Source organism: Macrotis lagotis, chromosome X (assembly GCF_037893015.1).
Source record: "Macrotis lagotis isolate mMagLag1 chromosome X, bilby.v1.9.chrom.fasta, whole genome shotgun sequence".
Lineage (NCBI taxonomy): Eukaryota > Metazoa > Chordata > Mammalia > Peramelemorphia > Peramelidae > Macrotis > Macrotis lagotis.
The window spans coordinates 628,474,461-628,497,397 of NC_133666.1; the positions used below are offsets into that span (position 1 = coordinate 628,474,461).

Genomic DNA, 22,937 nt, shown 5'->3' on the forward strand with positions numbered 1-22,937 from the left:
CGTAGTTTAAGCGAATCCAGAACTGCCTGAAAAGAGGGACCCAAAGAGCAGGCATTTATAATTCTATGTCAACTAGGAAGGAAGTTTCTAGGAGGGCCCCAGAGATCTGTGCTGCTTTAATATTTTTTTCATTGCCTTGGGTTGAGATATACATGGAATGCTTATCAAATGTGAATGGCACAAATCTGAGAAAAGGATCTATCACAACCAATCCTACTCCAATCCTATTGCCATCACCATGGTTCAGGACCTCATTGCCTCTGGCATGGACTGCTACCATAATTTATTTAGAGGTTTCCCTAATGATGATGATGATGATGATAATAGTATTAACTGATATTTCTGTAGTACCTTAAAATTTGGAAAGCATGCTGAGTCTACTATAATATGACTACTAAGTATTATTATTAATAATAATAATAATAACCATTTCTCCTTCAAATTCCAACCCTTCACTCTCAAATTTCATCCTGTCACCCTCAAAGTCTAAGCTATTGTCCCTAACTTGAGGTGAGATGGAACAATAGCAAGGAAGGCAATTGCCAACCAGGGTGACATAGAATTGAGACTCCATGTGCCCTGAGATGTGTGGAAGCTGGGAAAACCCTAGCTGAAATTCTGACATACTGACAAATTGGGCTCTGGTGATACCATTAATTGGGTTAGCACTCCAGGTAAAATAATGCAACTGTTCTTAAGAGTCCTGAGAGTAAGGGAGGGCAGCCTAAGGTTACCAGCTGGTCCTACTTGAAAACATCACCATGATGGGTTATTGTTTTTTCCTTTGTTCTCAAAGGTCAAAACATCAGGGAGGTGATGCCATGACAAGCACTTGGATTGGAGGGAGGCGGTGCTGTGCTAAGTCACCAGCCTTACTTTCTCCTCCAGAGTCATTTGGGTCCAGTAGACAGATATGAATCAAGTTGACTGGATATGAGGCAATCAGGGTTAAGTGACTTGCTCAAGGTCACACAGTCTATCAGTGTCAAGTGTGTGAGACTGGATTCAAACTCCCATCCTCCTGTTTCCAGGGCTAGTAATCTAACTGCCCCTATAATGGGTATGACAAAGAGGCCAGCAGAGTGAGTGTTACTCCTTTGTCTTCCAGTGTGACAAGAAAACTGGTTACATGAGATTAAATCATAAATACTCTCACCCTACTTAATTCATTGTTTCAGTACAGGCTATTAAAGCCAGAAAACTATGAATGGGCATGAACTGGACTGAAGACATATATCCTTGTCATGAATATGTCAGTATTGCATCACAACAAAACCAGAATCAAATATTTTTGGTTATAGGTGGGGGCTTCAATAGTTAATATCTTTGCCAGGTATACCTTCTTCTCCAAGTCATTCAGTATGCATATTGAATTTTCTTCATCCCTAAACCTAGACTAAAGGAAATAAGAGATAAAATGCAGGTACTAAAATCTCAAAAGGGAAATGCTGAAGAAACTATGTCATTAAACAGCTTTCCTAAATAAAATCCCAAAGATTATAGCTAATATTGAAATAGATGACAAAAACAATACTGCTGCCTCAATTGATTATGAAGAGGAAATGGTCATGATTGCTAAAATTCAATGGGGGTGGGGGTGGGGGGGGAGAGACAGCTAGGTGATTCAGTAGATAGAGCACTGATCCTGGAGTCTGGAGGACCTGAGTTCAAATCCGACCTCAGACACTTAATAATTACCTAACTGTGTGACCTTGAGCAAGTCACTTTAACCCATTGCCTCACAAAAAAAAAAATTTAAAAATCCAAAGGAGGGGAAGAAATATGGCTGAGCTATTCTCCATGACTCCTCCATAAAGCTCTAGAAAATGTATGAGACTTGAGTCCTGACTTGGAAATCCAACATCAAAAAAAGAGGCAGTGCTTCTTTTTTCCAGTCCAGGTCGGCAAAGGGAGACAGAAAGGTTTTCAGATTTTAGAGACAGGGTCTAATAAAGATTGATAGTGAAGTGAACAGAATCAGAAGAACATTGTACACAATAATAGCAACATTATTGATCGTCAGCTATTACAGACTTAGCTCTTCTCAGTAGTACAATTGTGTAGGAAACAGGAACAAGTGCCAGTTAGTGACTATTACCACTACCCAGTTCTGGGACATGGATCTAGGGTGAAAGGAGGAAAGGATTTGTGCCCAGGGGTGTCATTCCAGGATGAAGTTATGATGAAGGCCTGAGATTATGTCCTAAGCAAAGAGCATGTTCAAAAACAAGAGGCATTTGTTTGACTTTGACCCTAGAAGTGAAACAGAGCTGAGGGTCTTAGTTCCAATCTTCAGTTAAGTCTGATGCCTGAAGAGGAATAACCTGAGCAGAAAATTCAGAGCAAAGTGTGGGCAGTCTCTGATTTTATTGCTATGAAACAGCAAAGGTTTCTAGCTGACTGATAGTTACTGAGACCAACAGAAAGAAGTATACCGAAACTCCAACCATGGGTAAACCTACAGGTATGTAGTTCAGACACAAATCTGAGTTAGGAACTTTTAACAAGTAGACAATGGTGACAAAGAGACTATGCTCTAGATTGTACTACTTTGGGAACACTAAAAACTTTTCAGTCCTCAGCTTGAATGTTCTCTGAGTTTTTGGAATAATACAATGATCCATACTATAAGAAAGTAGCAGCAGGACCCAAACCTAGTCATGGAAGTGAATAGAACTTAACTTTAACATAAAGTCTGAAAGCAGAAAGTAGTCTAGAAGAAAGCAAATAATAAAAACAGGAAGAATTCCACCATATAAAGATATGGTCATAGGGATGCTCAAGACACAAATATGGAAGAAAAGAATGAAACCAAAATATCTACAAGCAAAGCTTCAAAGAAAAACTCAGCTTAGGTACAAGGAACAAGTTCAAGTAGAATATCTGGAAGAGACAAAGTAAAAGTTTTAAAAAATTTGTTGAAATCGGGGCAGCTAGGTGGAGCAGTGGATAAAGCACCAGCCCTGGAGTCAGGAGTACCTGGGTTCAAATCCGGTCTCAGACGCTTAATAATTACCTAGCTGTGAGGCCTTGGGCAAGCCACTTAACCCCATTTGCCTTGCAAAAACCTAAAAAAATTGTTGAAATAAAATGAGAGTGCTAGTAAGGGGAAAAAATGGTAAAAATAAAAGCTGTGGAAGAAAGAATTCCAAATAAAATTAGCAACTGGTGTAGAGGCACAAAATCTTATCCAAACTCTATAAAAATTAAAATCAGCCAAATAAAAATCAATTACTCTATGAAACAATAAAAAAACAAAATCAAAAGCCTGAAAAATAGAAGAAAATACAAATTATCTCATAGTGAAAAATGACTACCATGAAAAACTGATTGAAGAGAAATTATTTAAGAATCACTGAACTACCAGATAGTTATAACAACAAAAACAACAAAGCTTAGACAACATAATCCAAGAAATCATAAAAGAAAACTTCCCAAGTCTCTTAGAACTAGAGGGAAAAGTAAAAAATAGAACCCACTAGTCACCTCCTGGAAGATGAAAATGAAAATTCCTAACATTACAACCAACATCTAGAGATTCTAGGTCAAAGGAAAAATACTGCAAACAGTCAAAAAGAAAGCAGTCAAGTACTAAGAAGCCAAAGTCAGAATCACACATTATTTAGTAATCATCACTATAAATGAGAACTTGGGATACAATATTCCAGAAAGCAAAAAAATATGGTTATAATGAAGAATAATTTAATGAACAAGGATAAACTGTTTATATTCTAATATGGGGAGATGATAGGGAAACCTATCCTCATCAGGGGTAAGAGAAGGAATATAATAATACAACAGGTCAGGTGGTAGGTTTTTTATTCTCTTAAGAATGGGAAAAGCTGGGATGAATATAGGAGGGAGAGGAAAAGGGAAAGACTATAGCCCATGGTGTGCTTAATAAGGGCTTTTTGACTCATTAGTATAGTATGTATGGCAACAATTGCCATGATAAAAACCATAGGAGGAAAGGTGGCATTATCAAAGAATATGTATAAGGACATAACAGAAATGATTTGAGAGAGCTATTGAAGATTGATGAAAAATTTGACAATTGCATTAATATACAGGTGATATGTACAGTAGAAAACTTGAATTCCATATTGCCTACTAAAGGCAACAAAAAAAGAAACATATAGAATTAAAATTTGAAAACAGAAGCATAATCTACATCCAGAAAAAGAACTGGTGGAGTCTGAATGCAGATCGAAACATACTATTTTTCACTTTATTTTTTTCATATTTTTTTCCTTTTGCAAACTGTAATATTTTTGGCAAACTATTTCTTCTTTCACAATATGACTAATATGGAAATAGGTTTTACATGATTGCATGTCTATAACCTATATCAAATTTTTTATCATTTTAAGGAGGGTGATGGGAAGACAGGGAGGGAGAAAAGTTGAAACTCAAAATTTTACAAAAAAATGAATGTTAAAAATTGTCTTTACATGTAAATGGAAAAAATATTTAAAATAAAACAGAAGCTTATCCAAAATTCTAGATTTCCTTCATCAACAATTACAGACAAAAGTCAAAAGATTCAAGTTGACAAAGCAGCACAAATAACAAAAAAAAAAAAAAACAATCCAACATCAATCAGAAACTTCATTACAGAGGCTTAAGAAGCAAATGGTTCAGAGAAGATAGAGAACCCCGAAAAAACACTATTTGGAAAACTTCTGGTCACCCAGACAGTCAAAAGAAATCCAACACAACAAAAACACAAGTTGTATCAACTGAGAAAAAGAAAGCTTGATATTATCAATAAAATGAACAATAAAATAATCACAAAAAAGGAGAGGCCTGAAACTTTAGCTCCTCTATAAAACATTTAAGCACTGGGGCTAGATGAATCTATAACCATTGGATTCAATTCTTTGCAGTGGCTCATGGATGATTAGCAAAGCTCTTTTGCTGGCTACTTCCAGGATGCAAGCCTGAACCCATCTCTCTTAACAGAAAACATCACTTATCTACTATCAGAGGATGAGAATGCCAGTGACTCTCTCCAAAAAGAGGCCAATTATGTGTGAAATATTACTAGCAAGGAGAGAGTGCCCAAACATTATTACCTTCCTTCTGAAAATACCTTCCATCTATCATGTATTTATTTTGTAGGTGCCTAATTCTTCATATTGTCTCCTCCTTTAGAATGTTATCTTTTTTGAAGGCAAGGACTGTTTGTCCCTTTCTTCATATCCCCAGGGTATAGCACAGTTGCTGGGACACAGAAAGAGCTTACTAGCTGCTAGCTGACTGGTTGATTGCACCTCACCATCCAAAAGCACCACAATATTTTTTTTATAACAATAAATAATTAAATAAAAATTCAGGTGGTTTTTTTTTAGTTGTGTCCGAACTCTTCATGATCCCATTTGGAGTTTTCTTGGCAGAGATACTGGAGTGGTTTGCCATTTCCTTCTCCTTTTCATTTTACAGATGCGAAACTGAAATCAATAGGGTTACGTGACTTGCTCAGGATCACCTAGTTACAAAGTGTCTGAGGCTGAACTTAAACTCGGAAGTCTTCCTGATTCTCAGCTTAATGCCCTATCCATTGTACCACCTAGCTGCCCTATAAACTACTATAAACCTTTTGACTGAGTTCCACATTCATGGTCCTGTGAACATTTAAAATCACCACCAGAACAACTGCAATAATAAAATGCTGGAATACATAGGGTCTCTACTTAAAACACAATACCAACACAGTCATGTCAAGAAAAATTCATATAAAACATGTCACTTTTCAAGGAAATAGTTTAAGTCTATTATAGTTCTGCCTTAACTTTATTATCATCTTTCCTAAATAGAAGTATGGTTTCCCAATTAAAAAGAGTCAGACCAAAACATTTTATTAATCATTTAATGCAAATGAATGACAAGCTCCACTGAAAAACATATTAAACAGATCATTCATTTCATAGGATCTTTCTCCAATGATATAGAAAGGTCATTTAAACTTAATGTATTTTTTTTGAAACTGGGTCTCCCCAGCTCATTCAGACTGGAAAGGTGGTAAGCCATTCATAAATCCATTCCCACGGCTTGTTGACATGGAAGCTTTGGCCTATTCCATTTCTGGTCTGGGTCAGTTTGCACCTCTTAAGATGGCCCAAACACCTGATTAGCTCACCTGATTAGAAGTCTCAGGCAGCTCTAGCAGCAGGGATTACAGGCATAGACCATTATGCCTACATTTTAGGGGAGTGGGGGAGGGTGGGAATGACTCAGGGTAATTTTAGACATATACCAAAGAAAGATAGAGATTAAAGACTTCAAGCCTGAATCTGGAGGTGATAGATCACAGGGGTAGTGACAATACCTTGGTCTCCTCCAGGCAAGGCACATTGAACATGAATCTATTCAGGAGAAAACTATAGCTATGTATTGCCAAGAGACTTATTGGAATCCCGGAATAACAGTTCAATGAGAAAAACATGCTTAAAGTAAATAATGCCCATTCAATACTAGTCTTAACATACACTTTTAGAATTCTAAAATAGACTGTAATAGACTTTGAAACTATCCTACCAGAAATCCATACAATATTATGAAATATGGACCCCATCACCCTAAGGCAGCTATAGAAAGATTAATTCTCAGAAAGGAGGAAAAGCATTGATAGAAATTATCGGAGCCCACTATCAATGGGTTAAACACTTACAGAAACACTTTTGAAACAAGACATCTCTTAACTAAGCAATAGCAGAGGCCGATAACAAGTATATGTCATTAGATTTGTCAACTGTGACAGAAATTGGTTTACCACCAGATAGCTAAGATGCAAGAGTGGAAGTTAAAGGTTCTTCATGGGGCAATGTTCACATGAACTCAGCCAACAGTGTATTGGTAAAGACAATTCAAATAAATGACTGAGTCATGTATATTTGTTTATTGAAATGGGGGGGGGGCTATATGATAGCAATTTAGGATTAGTTCATCAGAAATTACAGGCAGCTAGATGGCGCAATGGATAACTGAAACCAATAGGGTTAAGTGAGTGGCCCTGGAGTCAGGAGTACCTGGGTTCAAATCCGGCCTCAGACACTTAATAATTACCTAACTGTGTGGCCTTGGGCAAGCCACTTAACCCCATTGCCTTGCAAAAACTAAAAAAGAAAAGAAAAGAAAAGAAAAAGAGAAAAAGAAATTACAGATGAGTTATCCTTAATGCAGATTATGCAAGAAGAGGGTAGAAATTGCATAACATATAATTTTTAGGCTACCAAAAATAAACACTTATCCAAGACATGACCTGGAAGTTAGGATTATATATACCAAATTCTTGAAATCTTTTAAAAACCATTCTAAATATTATATCCATACTATAAACACTGGTATTCTTTAGAATTTAAATACAATCTTGAGAATTCAATCTATAAACTGAACTAAAATTAGATCAGCACAAACTGAACTGTTTCCACAATCAACAGAACATGATTGTTGATAAAAATTTAAAATAATGTTTTGTTTTGTTTTTTAAAAAAAACTACTTTCTCCAAAGTTACCAGGGACCTCTTAATTTCTAACTTTAATGGTCTTTTCTTAATCTTTAACTTCCTCTACAGTATTTGGCTCATGTTGTTTCTTATCTCAGTCATGTTTGACTCTTTGTGACCCTTTTTGAGGTTTGTTTGTTTTGTTTTGTTTTTTTGGCAAACATACTGGAGGGTTTTGCTTTTTCCAGCTCATTTTACAGATGAGGAAATTGAGGTTATTGGGGTTAAGTGACTTGCCTAGGATCAAACAGCTAGTAAGTGTGGCCAGATTTGAACTCAGAAAGATGAGTGTTCCTGATTCCAAACCCCGTGTGTTAACCATTGCTCCATCTAGCTGTCCCCTAACAACTGATCACCTTGTCATGCATACTTCTCTGAGTTTCCATGACACTATTCTCTCTTTGGTTTTCCAACTCCCTGTCTTATTGTTCCTCTTCAGTTTCCTTTGCTGGATCTTAATCCATGTCACAACCCCTAACTGTGGATATTTGCTTTGACCCTGGGTTGTCCTCTTTTCTCTCCACATTATCTCATTCAGGGATGACTCAATCATCAACTCTATGATGTGATTACTGCCATGTCTATAAATTCATCTTTCATCCCTCTCCTGAGCTGCAGTCTTGTATCACCAACTGTATATTGGACCTTTTGAACTGGAGGTCCCACAGATAGCTCTAAGTCAACATGTCTAAAACAGAAGTCATTTTTCCTTGCAAACACAACCCTCTTCCCAATTTCTCTATTATTCTGGAGGGCTGCCATCCTCTTAGTCAACCAACTTTGAAATCTTGGTCATCCTCAGCTCCTCTTTTTCACTCACCCCATGCATCCAGTCAGTTATAGTTACTTGTCATTTATACCTTCTTGATGTGCACCCTTCTGTTTACTAACACAGCCACCATCTTGGTTTAGGACTTCATCATATTTCTCTTCTGCTGTTGCAACAAACACCTTGGTCTCCCTATCTTTAAGTCTTTCCTCATTTCAGTCTATCCTCCACTTAGCTGATAACATGATTTTCCTAAAACTGACCTGCCCATATCGCTTCCCTTCTCAGTAATCTCTAGCAATTCCTAATTATATAAATTCTTCTGTTGGGCATTTAAAGATCTTTATAAATTGGTCCCATCCCAACTTTCCAGGTTTCTTACATAATACTATTCTCCATAGATTCTATGTGACAATGGTTGATTTGCTATTCCTCATAGAGGATAAATAGAGATGCTGTGACCCCAAAACCCAGCAAAGTAAGTAGCACATAGTAGGGATTTCATAAAAACTTAAGGATAGATTGATTGATAAAAATTCGGTCTCCTTTTTCCATGCTCTTGCACTGTGTCTCCCTTCTGCCTGAAATATTGTCTCCTTACCTCTGTCTCACAGAATCCTGGCTTCCTTTAAGACAGTTCAAATCCCACTTCTGTAGGTTCTCTTTCCCAATTTCCTCTGGTTATGTGTGTCTCTCCTCAGAGATTATATTCCATATTCTCTGTCCTTGTATTCACATACATGTGCACAAACAGGTTTATGAATATATTTATATGTATAGATTTAATTTAATACAATATATAATATAATCCTATTTGATTATAAGCTTCTTGAGGGCTGTGACTGTTTTCTCTTTGGAAACCTAGTGCTTAGCACTGTGTCTTGTACATAGTTCATGTTTTATAAATGCCTCTTGATTGATGCTTAGATGTTGCCATATCAAATATTCCAAATCTCTAAGCTCCACATTAACAAAGAAAACTTTCCAAAACATGAAGACCTAGGAGAAGAAAACAAAGGTGTATAGAACAGGATACCATACATGTCTTCTCCCTGTGAATCTGTCCAGAAGATGCTTTTAGCGAGCCCAGTGAAGAGGAGTCGATATCCCAATCCTTTTATTCAATTATTAAAAGAAATCCTTTTATCCTACTGTATGATAGTCTGCAGAACATTAAATCTGAAAGTAATAACATGACAGAGCTCTGTCCCAGGATCCAGTTTCTATTCAGACACCATTATAAAAGACAAAAAGTATTATCATCATCATCATCATCATAATGATGATAATAGCAATAACAAAAACATATTTATATAATGCTTTTAACATTTGTAAGCTAACATTCTTATCTGCTTAGAAATCATTTTTGTCCATCCAGGGCTCTGTTCTGGTCCATCTTCTCTTTCTAAATTCTGTCCCTATATGGTCTAATTGAATTCTATTGTTACCTCTAAACAGATGACTCCCATATATGTTTGGCCTTAACCTCTCTCTCCTGCCCTCCATTCCCACATCATCACCTGCCTCAGTGGACATTTCCTGGATGGATTTCCCATTGATATCTCAAATTCAACATGCTCAAAATAGATTTCATCTTTCCCCCAATGTGGACCTCTTCCAAACTTCTCTATTATTTTCTCTCATCCAGTCACTCCTTTATTCAGTCCTTCTTCACCTTTCCTTTCAATAATCTCCTAGTTGGTCTCCCTGCTTCCAGATTCTCCTCTCTCTAATCCATACCACTGCCAAAATCCTATTCCTTCCTCAGGCATGACTGTGACCTATCAAGAATCTTCAATGGCTCCCTATTGCCTCTAGGATACAATAATTCTTAAGCCTAGAATTTGAACTCCTCCACAGCCTGACTCCAACTTACCTTTCAAAACATTTCCTTTCCCCTCCTCTCCCCCTCCCCTACATGCTCATCACAGTCAAACTGAACTATCAATTATTTTGAAAATACAGTATTTCCTTCAATGACTGTTCATTGTGCCTGTAAAGTAGTCTCATTAATCTAGATCTAATCAGACTATCTGCATTCAAATACAAGCTCTGCCACCTAACAGCTTGTATAACCTTGGAGAAGTCACTTCATTTCTCTGGGTCTCCACTGAATTATCTGTCTTGAGGTGCCTTGGTGAATAGAGTCTTGAGTCTGGTCTCTGGAAGACCTGAGAGCAAATCTAGATTTAGACACTCATTAGCTGTGTGACCTTGGGCAAGTCATTTAACAACTGTGTTCCTCAGTTTCCTCAATTATAAAATGGGTATACTAATAGGACTTGTGAGGATCAAATGTGATATCTGTGAAGTTCTTGGCAAAGAACCTGAACATAATAAGCATTTTAAAATTGCTTGGTTTTTTTCCTTCCTCTAAGGTCCCTTCCAGTCTAGCATTTATGATTACCCTTTCTTAGAAACATTGCCTGTCTTCAAATCTAAACTCAGGCTCCTGAGCCTGGATGAAACCTTCTGGGATTCCCAGAGTTGGGTATGTGCTATCCTTCCTCAGTCTACCTTATCTGTGTAGAGGGGTATCACTCATGTACAATGTAGTCTTCTTGTAGGCAGGTACCATTTTGTTTTAGTTCCCTGTATTTCCAGCCCTTGGTACAGGACATAGTGAGTACCTTGTTCATAGAGTGGAGTTGAATGGAATTGCATCTAATGGAAGTGGTCTCATTATTTTGTCCAAGGCACCTAGTTTCATAACCTTGGTCTTAGCTTGCCCTCAGTTTTCATATATAGCAAATCTTGTTCTTCATTCACTGAACAAATATTGATTCTGTACATGCCATGCTCAAATCCTGTGCTTGGCACTGTAATTATAGACAAAAAAAAAACAGTTCCTGCCCTCAGGGAGCTTCCATTCAATTGTACCTTTAAAATGGCCCCCAGTGTCTTAGACATGAACAGAAAGACACACAGTCAGTCCTTTGTAAATAAATGTTTGCAGAATGAATGAATGAATGATATTTAGGAACAGTCTTTTAAAGGGAGATTATTCTTTATATGATTTCAGTTGAAGAGAGAGTTGGAGGTCTCAGGTCCTTCCTGATCAGTCCATTTGTTTAGCAAGGTCCTTAGGGAGTAAGGTCAGTTACTGGCAAGAAGGGAAACCACTACATAGGGATTTCAGGCTGAAGGCAATGTTTGTTCATGGGATTGTAGGTTTAGATTTGAAAGTGCTCTTAGATATCACATGGTCCCCCACCCTTGAGACTTTACAGATGAGGAGCATGAGACCAGTCAATGACCTGACATCATCTTCTAAGGCCCTAGAACCAACACCTTTCTGACAGCTGTGGGCATCTGGCTTATGCCCAGGTCTTATTTTTACCAAGACCACACTGGCCAGGCCTTTGCCCTCTTCCCAACATGCCAGGGACCAAAATGAGTTTATGTATCTTTAAGTGCTTGGGGATCCCTGCAGCAGGCGCCATAATAACCCTGAAGTTGATTATTAATTGATGCTAATTAATAAGTTGTATTCATAAAGCTAGCAGAGGCCCTAGGGGCTGGAGCATCAACAGGAGAAATGTGTAAGAAATCCAATAGCCTGGTGAACAGCACAGACTGTTTAATTGCCTTCAGGGAGGCCTACCCCTTTGCTAGCTTAGACTCAGTCATCTACAGAGGCTGGAGAATAGCCTGGTTGAATGGGAGATAAGACTAAGTAAGGCACAGATCAGGAAGAAGTCAAACACAAGTCCATTCAACTGCAGTTAATAGTCTGTGTGTGTGTGTGTGTGTGTGTGTGTGTGTGTGTGTGTGTGTGTATCTGATATTCAATGGGGGTAAAGTCAGAAAAATTTGGAGCAAGAGATTACAGGCTCAAAATTCTTGGTCTGACTCTTAGTATTTCTGGATTCATGATAAATTGCTACTTTTCTTTTTAGACCACAGTTTATTCATCTGTAAAATGGGAGGGTGAGCTAGGTAACTTCTAAGGTCCTTTCTAGTTCTAAATCTATGACCCCAAGTCCTATGTGAACATTCACATTCATATAAATGAATAACATCATTTATGCATAAAATATATACATAACATATATAAATATAAATTATATACAATTGTTAATGAACAATATTTATTAAAGCACCTGCTCTGTGTGCTAGGCACTGTCCTGAGATTATAAAGACATAAATGAAATATTTCTAAACCTCAAGGATCCAAAAAATGGACTACTGGGCTTGATTCTTTCCTGGGAGGGATGAAGGCAATGGACAATAGGTCTTCAGAATCTCGAGTTCAAAAGAGGAGAAGGAGAATCCATAGGGATAAAACAAAGAGAATCAGGGCTTTAAAAATGAATAGTGCCTCCTCACAGTGTCTCAGTTTCCCTATGCTGGAAAATAATAGGGTCCTAGACCTCAGACTCTTACTAGCTCTGTGACCCTGATTGCCTTAGTTTCACCTGTAAAATGAATTTGAAAAGGAAATGGCAAACCACTCCAGTATCTTTGCAAGAAAACCCCAAATGGGGTCAGACCCTACATAAAAACAGTACAAATTTCTTTTCAAGACAGCTAAGTGGTAAAGTGTATAATTGCCAGGCCTGAAGTCAGGAAGCCTCATCTTCCTAAATTCAAATCCAGTCTCAAACACTTAACTGTGACCCTGGGCAAATCTCTTAGCTCTGTTCGCCTCAGTTTCCTCATTTGTCAAATGAGCTGGAGAAGGAAATGGTGAACTATTCAAGTATCTTTGCCAAGAAAACCCAAATGGGGGTCACAAAAGTGTCAGAGACAACAGAAAAATGACTGAATAACAACTACCAATTTCAACAGTTTACATATATAAATTGCCTGAATATACATATAAAACCCAGTATCAACCCTCTCTCTTAAGCACAGTTCCAACAAATGTACATGAAAAGAAAGGATGATCAAGGAAACATCTATAAAATTTTATAAATAACCTATCTCAAAACTGCAGGGGATGAGTTTTTATTGATGTCTTTTGTTTGTTTTTAACATCACAAAAGATATGGCTAAAAATTCATTTAAAACAACAAGTACAAAGGCAGAAACGACTGGAGTTTGAAAGAGGCAGGTTGTTGTAGTGAAACCTCCTGATATTTAAAGCCCTTTCTGACCTGGCTCCAACCTCCCTTTCTGGGGTTATCACACATTGGATTGACCCCCTTCGTGTACCATCCTCCACCTACACTGACCTTCTGACTATTCCTACCAAACCATACTCCATTTCCCATCTCTCTTCCTGTGCCCAAGTTATATCCCCAGATAATAATCAGAAATAATCACACTCTCCTCACCTCTGCCTCTTGGTTTTCTTCAAGACTGATCAAATTCTGTCTTCTACGTGAAGCAGATCCCCTGTCAGCTAGTGCCATCCTCCACCCCATCGCCTTGTATTTATTTGTATGTGTATGTGTGTGTGTGTGTGTGTGTGTGTGTCTCCCTCTCAATATATATCCATGTATATGCACATGCTGTTTGCCTCTAGCCAGATTTTAAATTCCTTAAGCCTTCCCTTTTGTCTTTGCATACTAACCCAGAGCCTGGCATGCGGTGGGCTTTTAATCAAGGCCTCTTGGTTGCTTAAATGCATGAAGATCCATGCAAACACATGCTTGATATGAACATAGTAAGCCATATACACCCCATCAAATGCAAACATATAGAAACACAAATAATGGTCACACAGAGAGATTCACATGCACACCTACTGCCCCCATCCCAAACACACATACATATTTACACATTATACACACACGTTTATGTGGCCAGTTCCTCCAGTCCCCACATACACTCCTACAAAAGAAGTCCCCTGTGTCTTTCCCCACCCTCGTGCCAGGCCTCGGAAGAGCACATACGAACACAAACAGCTAGAGCAGGTCCAAGCTGTGATCCTGAGGTCCTTTCTTCTCCCCAGCAAGGGTAGCAGCTGCCACCCCCAAGAGGCATCTTGGTTTCCTCCTTTGGTCCGAGAAGAAGTGGTGTTATCATCTTGACCCTTTGAGTAGGAGCCAGCTCCAAGTTCAGACACTGTGCATCAGAGATCAGGTTACACAAATATATCAGACCTTCCCTTGATGAATGAATGAATAAGGCAGGAGGCCCCAGAAGCTGCTGGGAGGTCCCACCTCCCACCATTTACTCTTCCTCCTAGTGCGCTGACCCTATATACCCTGTATGGAGTCAGACAACATCGGTGAACAGCTTACCCAGATATATTAGGCCTTCTTTTGATGAGTGAATTTGTAAGACAGAAGGCCCTGGTAGAAACTGCTGGGGGCTGGGGGTGGGGAAATCTTCCTGCATCCACGCTTGGGGAGTGGGCCATGGTGCCCTTGCTTTGCTCAGCTCAAGAGTGTGTGAGCAGAATCTCCAACTCACAGTCTTTTATTCTGGGTGCAGGCTCTCCACCCATTGCCCCCCCATCACTTATTCCCTTTTCTTTTGTGTCGGCCGATAGAAGAGTAGGGGAAAGAGGGGAATGACATTGGCACACCTAGTGCCCTGCTCAGTCAGCATGTCCATACAAATATGATTCTTCTGGGCATCATGACAGACAGAGTGCCTGTCATGGGTTTTGGGAGGACCTGGATTCAAATTCTACCTCTGACACTTGCAGGCTGGGAGACCACAGAGAAGCCATTTAACCTCTCAGCCTTAGTTTCCTTATCTGCAAAATGGAAGTAATAATAATAACTGCTTCACAGGGTTATTGTAAGAATCAAACGTCATATGCCAAATGCTCAGCAAACCTGAAAATGCTATATAAGTGTTAACTAATATTATCAAGGGATCATAAACCTAGAGTTGGAATGAAGCTCAGAAGTCTACTTTAACTTCCCCTTTTGTCCAAGGTCACATTGGCAGCAGAGTGGGCATGTGAGTCCTGGTGCTCTGGTTCCAGACCTGAATCCTCTCTCCACTGTGCTGGGGCTGAGGGTGGACTTCCTAAGGTCTGGTGAGGTGACCGGGCCGGGTGGAGGGTCGGAGCTGGGTCTCGGCCCAGATGGACAGATCCCCCCATTTCTTGATGGAATGCTTTTCTTCAACAGTCCATGCAAGGCTGCTATAGCAGTACAGGCCGAGCTCGCCACCTGGGGGCCACTGAGGAGAAGTGCTCTGCCGCCAAAACCAGAAACCTGAAAGAGCAGGTAGCCCTACTCGGCTTTGGCTTGGCCGCCAAGCCCAGGGGCTGGCTTTTGTAAAACAAACAAGTAAACAAGTCAGCTTACAGGGCACAGTTTCTGACCTCAGTTTCCCCATTCTACTGAATATTCCAAACACAGACTAAGTCACCTGCTTTTGGGAAAAATAAATATCCAATATCTGCTCATTCCTGGAGACCCCAAGGAAAAGAAATAGAAAGTATTTGGAGCTCCTTAAGAGAAAAGATTTGAGAAAGTGATGTCATCAAGGTCCTAGAACCTTCTGGGTTGGATTTTAAGTCCAAGTTATAGGACCTCAGATGTTTCAGTGACCCTAAAGTCTGAATACTCACTCACCACCAGCTACCATACCCTGGCATATACACCCTTGTATGCATGTGCAAGCATGTGTGTGCACGTGTGCACCACACACACACACACACACACACCTCTGCAGGGTTCTTCCAGGTACTCCAATATCTTTGCACACATATCCACAGATTCACAAATCTGTCTAGTCAGATAAATACAAATAGATCCCTACACAGCCTTGCACAATCCAAAAATCACACACACACACACACACACACACACATATAGGCATAATTACACATTCCCTGGCTTCAGGCACACAGGTACCCAAACACAGTCTTGCAGATAGAAAAATCTCTATGCATAACCATAGACATATGCAGCTTAACAAAGATACATTCCCTTGTGTGTCTCCACAGGCCTAGACATAGACATAGACACCCCCACCTGAGACTATAGGCTCCAGGTACACACACTGCCTAATGACACAATCAGACACCTCTGCACCAATAGTCCCTTGTATCTCACTCTTAACCTGAGAGACACAAACACACACACACTCTCACACAAACACACATACACATAGTCATACACCCTGACAGCCATGACACACATATACACACTTACACACACTCACATACCCATACGACACACATACACATTCACACACACACAGCCCTTACACAGAGGAAGGTCTGCAGGTAAAAAAAAAATGCCCCCAAACCTGCCTGCGCATGGAGAGACCCCAGAACCATAAATACAATCCTCCTCTTCTCTCTCACACATACATTTGCCTCCAAGGGGAACCAGGGATATTGACTCTAATTACTAAGCAAAGTGGCATGTGCAATGGAGAGGAACTAGCGAGTGAGCAGAGCGGAGCGAGCTGCAGTGGCGGGCACGGGCAGAGGTGTGCACGGGCAGAGGGGTGCAGGGGGAGGATTGCCCGTCCAAGACTCAGAGCAAGACTAAGCCACAACAATAACCCCGGGGGCCCCACAGTCATAGGAGGGAAGGAAGATCCATGGAGAGAGGCAGACTGACCTATGTTTGATGTGTTGCAGGAACCCTGGAGTCCTAGATCCCAGATAATGGATGATCCATAGGCCAAGGGAGATCTAACCTGGCTCAGGTAAGTGACCCCACTTCCCCTTCCTACCCCGCCCTTCCTCCTACCCCCAGTGACATTCTGAGGAGGGGCAGAGAGGAGGAAAGATTGAGCCCCCAGATCTAGGGGACTAGAAAACATTTGTAGGTGGCTAGCTCCTCTCTCCAATCCCTCCTCAAGCTCCTACCCCCCAGGAGTGGCGTTCTGGCCTTTGCCTTGCCTGTCTACATCCCTAGATAGGGGGCAGCAGAAACCCAGGAAGGGAGATAGACGGCTAGCCAGCTGGTTCTCTGAGAGCGCTCTTTCCCCCCCAGACCAGCCATGATCTCTGGACAGCAGCCTTAGTCTTCCCTTCGGTCTTGCCTTCTAAAGGCAAGCTCTGAAGCTCTACCCATCCCACTGCCTCCCAGCACGAGCAGATCAGATTAGCGCCACCCCCTCCTCCCAGCTGTCACCTCTAAGAGCTATCTGTGTAACCTTGGACAAGTCCCTTTGCTCTCTCCTCATCTCAGTTTCCTCATTTCTAAAATAAAGGGCTTAGAGGAGTCGAAGACTCTCTTAGCTTGGGATCCGTGACCTTGTCTTATTATTATTTTGATAGCTATATTTCAAAATAAATGATTTCCTTTGTAGCCCTCTCTATTTTATTTATGCCTTTTAAAACATTATTCCCAGAAAAGGTCCCTGGGCTTCCCCAGTCTGCCCATGGGGTTCAAAACACTTCTGGGCGAAGAAGCCCTGGACAAGATGATTTCAAGTTCTCAATCTTATGCTTCCATGATCTTGCTTGTACTTGAAATGGATGGCTGTCTCCTCCTCTCCCCTTCTGGCCAGCCTGTGCCCCATTTTGGAAAAGCCTCCCTCCAGAGGGGTCTGGCCTCCTTGCCCCTGCCTCGGGCTCCATCCCTTGCTTGAGCTCCCCTTGGCCAGACAAAAGCCCTGCAGGCCCCTCAGGCGGCTGTCACCCAGTCGCCGGTTGCCATGGCAACCGCTGGAGCTGTACCAGTCACCTGCCTGGCTCCTGCCGCCCCTCCCTGGTCAAAGAGCCCCACTCCCAGCCGCAGGAGCCACTTGAGAGCTGGGGCCAGGGTTTCCAGCTGTCTCCACACCCCTTCCGCTAGTCCACTCCCCCAGACTCCACTGTTCTCCCTCATTCGTTCCTCCCCACCCTTGCCCCAATAACTGCATGACCAGAGAGAGAGAGGGAGAGGGAGAGAGAGAGAGAGAGAGAGAGAGAGAGAGAGAGAGAGAGAGAGAGAGAGAGAGAGAGAGAGAGAAGCTGAAGGAAGGATGCATAAGGAGACTCAAGGGGACTGACAGTTAAGCTCCTTGGTTCTCTGAGGGGGGTCCCTTCTTTTTTGGGGGGGAGAATCAGTATGAGGGAAGTAGAGTCATCAGATATTCTTCTGGAATGTCAAAAGATATAAAGGCTGAGGATCTGGGTTTGAGTTCATTCTTTGACATTTAATGTGTGACCTAGACCACTCATTTACCCCCTTGGGACCTCTGGTTACTCTTCTGTGAAAATGAGATGGCTAGACCAAAAGCAGGCTTTTTAATCTTTTTTTTCATGCATGTGTAATGGACTCCTTTGGTATTTTGGTGAAAGCTGTAGACCCTTCTCAGAATGAAATACACAAGATTAAAATGGAAATTTTATTTTATTGAAATAGTTTCAAAAATGTTAAAAAAAAAAGTTCATGGACCCCAGGTCAAGTATTTGTGACTTGGACAATCTCTAAGATCCTTCCAGACTCTGAATCCTAAGAAGCTATGATGAGTCAGGACACAGCTTGGGGGTCAGTGCCTGGGCTCTCCAGTCAAGTCTAGGGCTTGGGGCTCCAGGGGCCTGAGGAAAGGCATTGCCTGAGAAGGAGAGTGGAAAACCAAGTTGCTGCTAATTACAGTTTCTAAGGAACAGATATAATTACTGCCTCGTGAAGGGTTAATTACCACTAATCGGTCTGGGGAATTAGTCAATTCTCCCTCCTTCATGAAGCCAAAATATTTACCCTCCATAAACCCCTCTCTTTCCTCCCTCCTCCATTCCTTTTTTTGTTGTCTTCCCTAGTATTTCATTCTTAGGGTCCTAAAATCTGGAAGAAGAAGGGCCCAGAAAGATCACAGAATCATAACTCTAGAAATGGGAGGAACCTGGGAGGTCATGTAGTCCAACCCACCCATTTTAAGGATGAGCAAATTGAAGCACCACCTCTCACTTCATTTACCTGCACATAGGGTTAGTGACAGTAGTGGGATTAGAACCCAGGTCAGAATCACAAAATTAATCACCAGATTTTAGAGCAACCATATAGTCTAGTATCCCATATATCACATATACAGATGAAAGAAACTCATCTTTTACCTGTCCTTGTGGTGCTCATTTTCTAGTGGTGGAGACACAACCCATCTCTCTCTCTCTCTCTCTCTCTCACACACACACACACACACTTTTTGGGGGAGGCAATTGAAGTTAAATGACTTACCTAGAGTCACACAGCTAGTGTGTGAAGCCAAATTTGAACTCAGATCCTCCCAACTCTAGGACCAGGACTCTATCCACTGCACTACTCAGTTACCCTATGACTCACACCCATAAGCAATTGACTTCTCTGTTGTTATTGCCATGAATTTTCAAAAATACATTCTTATTGATAATTTCTATTTTATATTTCTCAATGTATCTCTTTCTCTCCCCCCTCAGAGAGCCATTCCTTATAGAAAAGTTAAAAAAAAAGTGGGGAGGATGGCAGGGGACAAATAAATAGTTCAGCAAAAGGAGTCAGCATATTGAAAAAGTCTTACATATTCACACCCATAGTCCCTCTGCTCTGCAAAGAGGTGTGTGGAGGGTTCCTTCTTTTGGACAAAGCTTGATCATTATAATTTCACAACATTCAGTTTTAATTGGTTTGTTGCTGTTCCTTCCAGTTATGTTGCTATATAGTATTATCCTAGTTCTTTTCTTTCACTTTGCATCAGTTCATCTAAGTCTTCTTGTTCTTTTCTGCAGTCTTCAGATTTACCATTTCCTACAAACAGCCTTGCATTATTATTATCACAGAACTGGTGATTTCAATGCTATGCAAGTTCAGGGGAACACAGGATCATGGTATATTTGAATGTCCAAGGAGGGTTTCAAGGTTTGGCTTGATTTAGTTGAATTTGGAATATGCCAAGATAAAGAGAGAATGGTGTGACCAAAGGAATAGAGAAATCTCCACAACGTGTAAGGTAAGTGAATTTTGAGAGAGTTTCAATGACTTGCCCAGAATTACCCAATTAGTTTTTAAAGGCAGGAATCAAACTTGAGTAGTTAGGTAGGATGGCCCCTTGAGTGTCTGCATCCTTAGACCTAGATTTAAATCGTGGCTCTCTTACACCTGACTGACCTTGAACAAGTTCCTTTCTTATATTTGGCTTGGTTTCCTTATAAAATGAGGAGACTGGGTGCAACTAGGTGGCACAGTGCATGGACCCTGAAGTCAGGAGGTCCTGAGTTCAAATGGGACCTCAGACACTTGATATTTATAGTTGTATGACTTTGGGCAAGTCACTAAACACCGCTGACTCACAAAAACAAAAAAAAATGAGGGGACTAAACTAAATGCTCACTAGATGCCTTCCAGATTTAAATATTCCGGTGAATGCTTTGGTTTTTTTTAGGGGGACTCTATCAGGGATGTGGATGCTTCCTCTTCTACAAGGAATGACTTACAAATTCACCACCACCCTTGTTTCTAATTTTGTGCCATTCTTGTTGTTGGTTTTTTTTTTAGGTTTTTGCAAGGCAAATGGGGTTAAGTAGTTTGCCCAAGGCCACACAGCTAGGTAATTATTAAGTGTCTGAGACCGGATTTGAACCCAGGTACTCCTGACTCCAGGGCCGGTGCTTTATCCACTACACCACCTAGCCGCCCCTATTTTGTGCCCTTCTTAACAGGAGTTCCAATGTTCCCATTGAATCATCCATCTCCATTCCTTTCTTCCTTCCTCTCTTCCTTGTACTTATTATACTTTGGCCGCTCTCCTCTGCTAATCCCAGGTCCACCATGACATGTTCTTATTCTCTCTCACACGCAAATCCTATGACATGCTTCAGCCTGTTACTCCTCATGATATGACTTTCTACCACCTTTTAGATAATGTATGTCAATTCTTCCAAGATTGGAGTGTTCCAAGATTCCCAACCTTGTAATATCTTGCTGAGAGACTATGGGTATGAAAATGATGGACACAGAGGCAGTGAGCATTAAGAGGTCACTGGAAATTCTGTGTCATTTCCTAAATCCAGTCTTATCTTCTCTTCCTCAATCTTTCCCTGTTGCCTGGTTCATTTACTTCACCTGTCCAAGACCAGTAAATTATATAGGCTCTTCATTCAACTGTGTAGCTGAATCTGGACAATAGACATTTTTCAGCCACTTTGTTTTTTTTTCAATAGTGGAATAGTTGGATCAAGATAATGTAATTAATTTTAAATATGTGGTAGAAAAAACCCACCAATTAGTTGGGAATATAGAGCTCTCAAAGATTTTGATTTGGAAATCAATTATGTCCTTTCCATATACATTAAAATCACAAAAACTTCAAGGCAAGGGATAGTTAGGTGGCAACCAGCCAGGAGTCAGGAGGATATGAATTCAAATGTGGTCTCAGACTTACTGTGTAACCTTGAGCAATTCACTTAATCCCATTTGCCTCCCCATTCCCTCAACAACAGCAGCAGCAAACATGACAACTTGTGGCAGATTCAAAAGATTCTTTAAAAAAAAGAGAGAGAGAGATCTCTTCAGGGAAAGCTAGGTTGCATAGTGGATAGAGCACCCACCCTGGAGTCAGAAGGACCTGAAATTAAATTCGACCTCAAATACTTAATACTTACTTAGCTGTGTGACCTTGGGCAAGTCACTTAACCCCATTGTCTTGCAAAAATCCAAGAAAAAAATGAGAGAGATCTCATCAACTGAAAAATACCCAATTACCCAAGATATTCACCAGTGTTCAATCTGTGGGTCAGTAGAAAAAGCATGGGATTTGAAATTAGAAGCTCTGATTCTGCCACCTTGGACAAGTCACTAACTTTTTAACTGTAGACTTCAGCTCTGAATGTCTTTTGTATGTATCGATTTACATGTGCATATTTCCACCCTAAGAATGTAAGCTCTTTGGGAGCAGGGACTGGTTTTTGCTTTAATCACTTAGAACAGTGCTGATACATAATCAGCACCTATTAAATATTTGTTGATGGATTATATATTTGTAGATGGAATGAACTGACTCTAAGGTCTCTTCCAGCTCTAAATTTATGACTATGACCTCCTTTCTCTCAGTAGATAAGCTCACTTCTGATTTGACTGAGAAAATAAAGGCCATCTGTCATGAGATCCCTTTCCTTCCCTAGCTATCCATATCCCCCATTCTACTCTCCTTTTTCTCTAGTCTCAGAGAAAGAGGAGACCCTTCTTGTCAAGGTTGGGGTCTTCTATTTGTACCCTTGATCCCATCACCTCCTGTCTTTTCTACAGCATGCCTCATCAATCTTTCTCTCATCTTCAGCTTCTCTTTGTCCACTGCTCCCTCCCAGCTGCCTACAAACATACCCACTTGTTCTTAGTTTTGAAAAAAAAAGTTCACTTGACCCTGCCTCCCCCTCAATCTATTGTCTTCTGTCTTCTTCCTTTCACAGCCAAACTCCTGAAAAAGAGCCGAGGGTTCATTGCCGACACTTGCTCCTTTCTTGCTCATTTCCCAGCCTTTTGCAATCTGACTTCATATATCGCCACTAGATTGAAATTTCTTTTCTGAGGTTACCAACCGCTAAACCCAAAGTCTTTTTCTCAATTCTCAAACTACTTGAGAACTAACTTTTGACACTGTCAATCTCCTTTTCCTTGATGCCCTCTCCTCCCTTGGTTTCTGTTAACATGACCCTCTCTAATGATTTATTTTCCTTTGATGGATCATAACCCTTCTCCTACCCACCCACACTCAGGGGTCTCCTCCAGGTTCTGGCCTAGACCCTGTTCTCTCTTTATAACCTTCCAAATAATAACCTCAACAGCTCCCATGAGTTCATTTAATCCACTCTTTATATAATAATAATAATAATAATA

General features: G+C 40.6%; 1 long non-coding RNA gene across 1 annotated transcript in view; it reads right to left on the reverse strand.

The window, feature by feature from the left end:
• Window positions 1-17,182, reverse strand: part of LOC141500477 (uncharacterized) — a 36,260-nt gene extending 19,078 nt beyond the window's left edge. Inside the window, exon 1 of the long non-coding RNA XR_012471939.1 lies at window positions 16,758-17,182. This is a non-coding gene — a long non-coding RNA (uncharacterized LOC141500477). The remainder of the gene's footprint in view (window positions 1-16,757) is intronic.
• Between the last annotated feature and the right edge of the window lie 5,755 nt (window positions 17,183-22,937).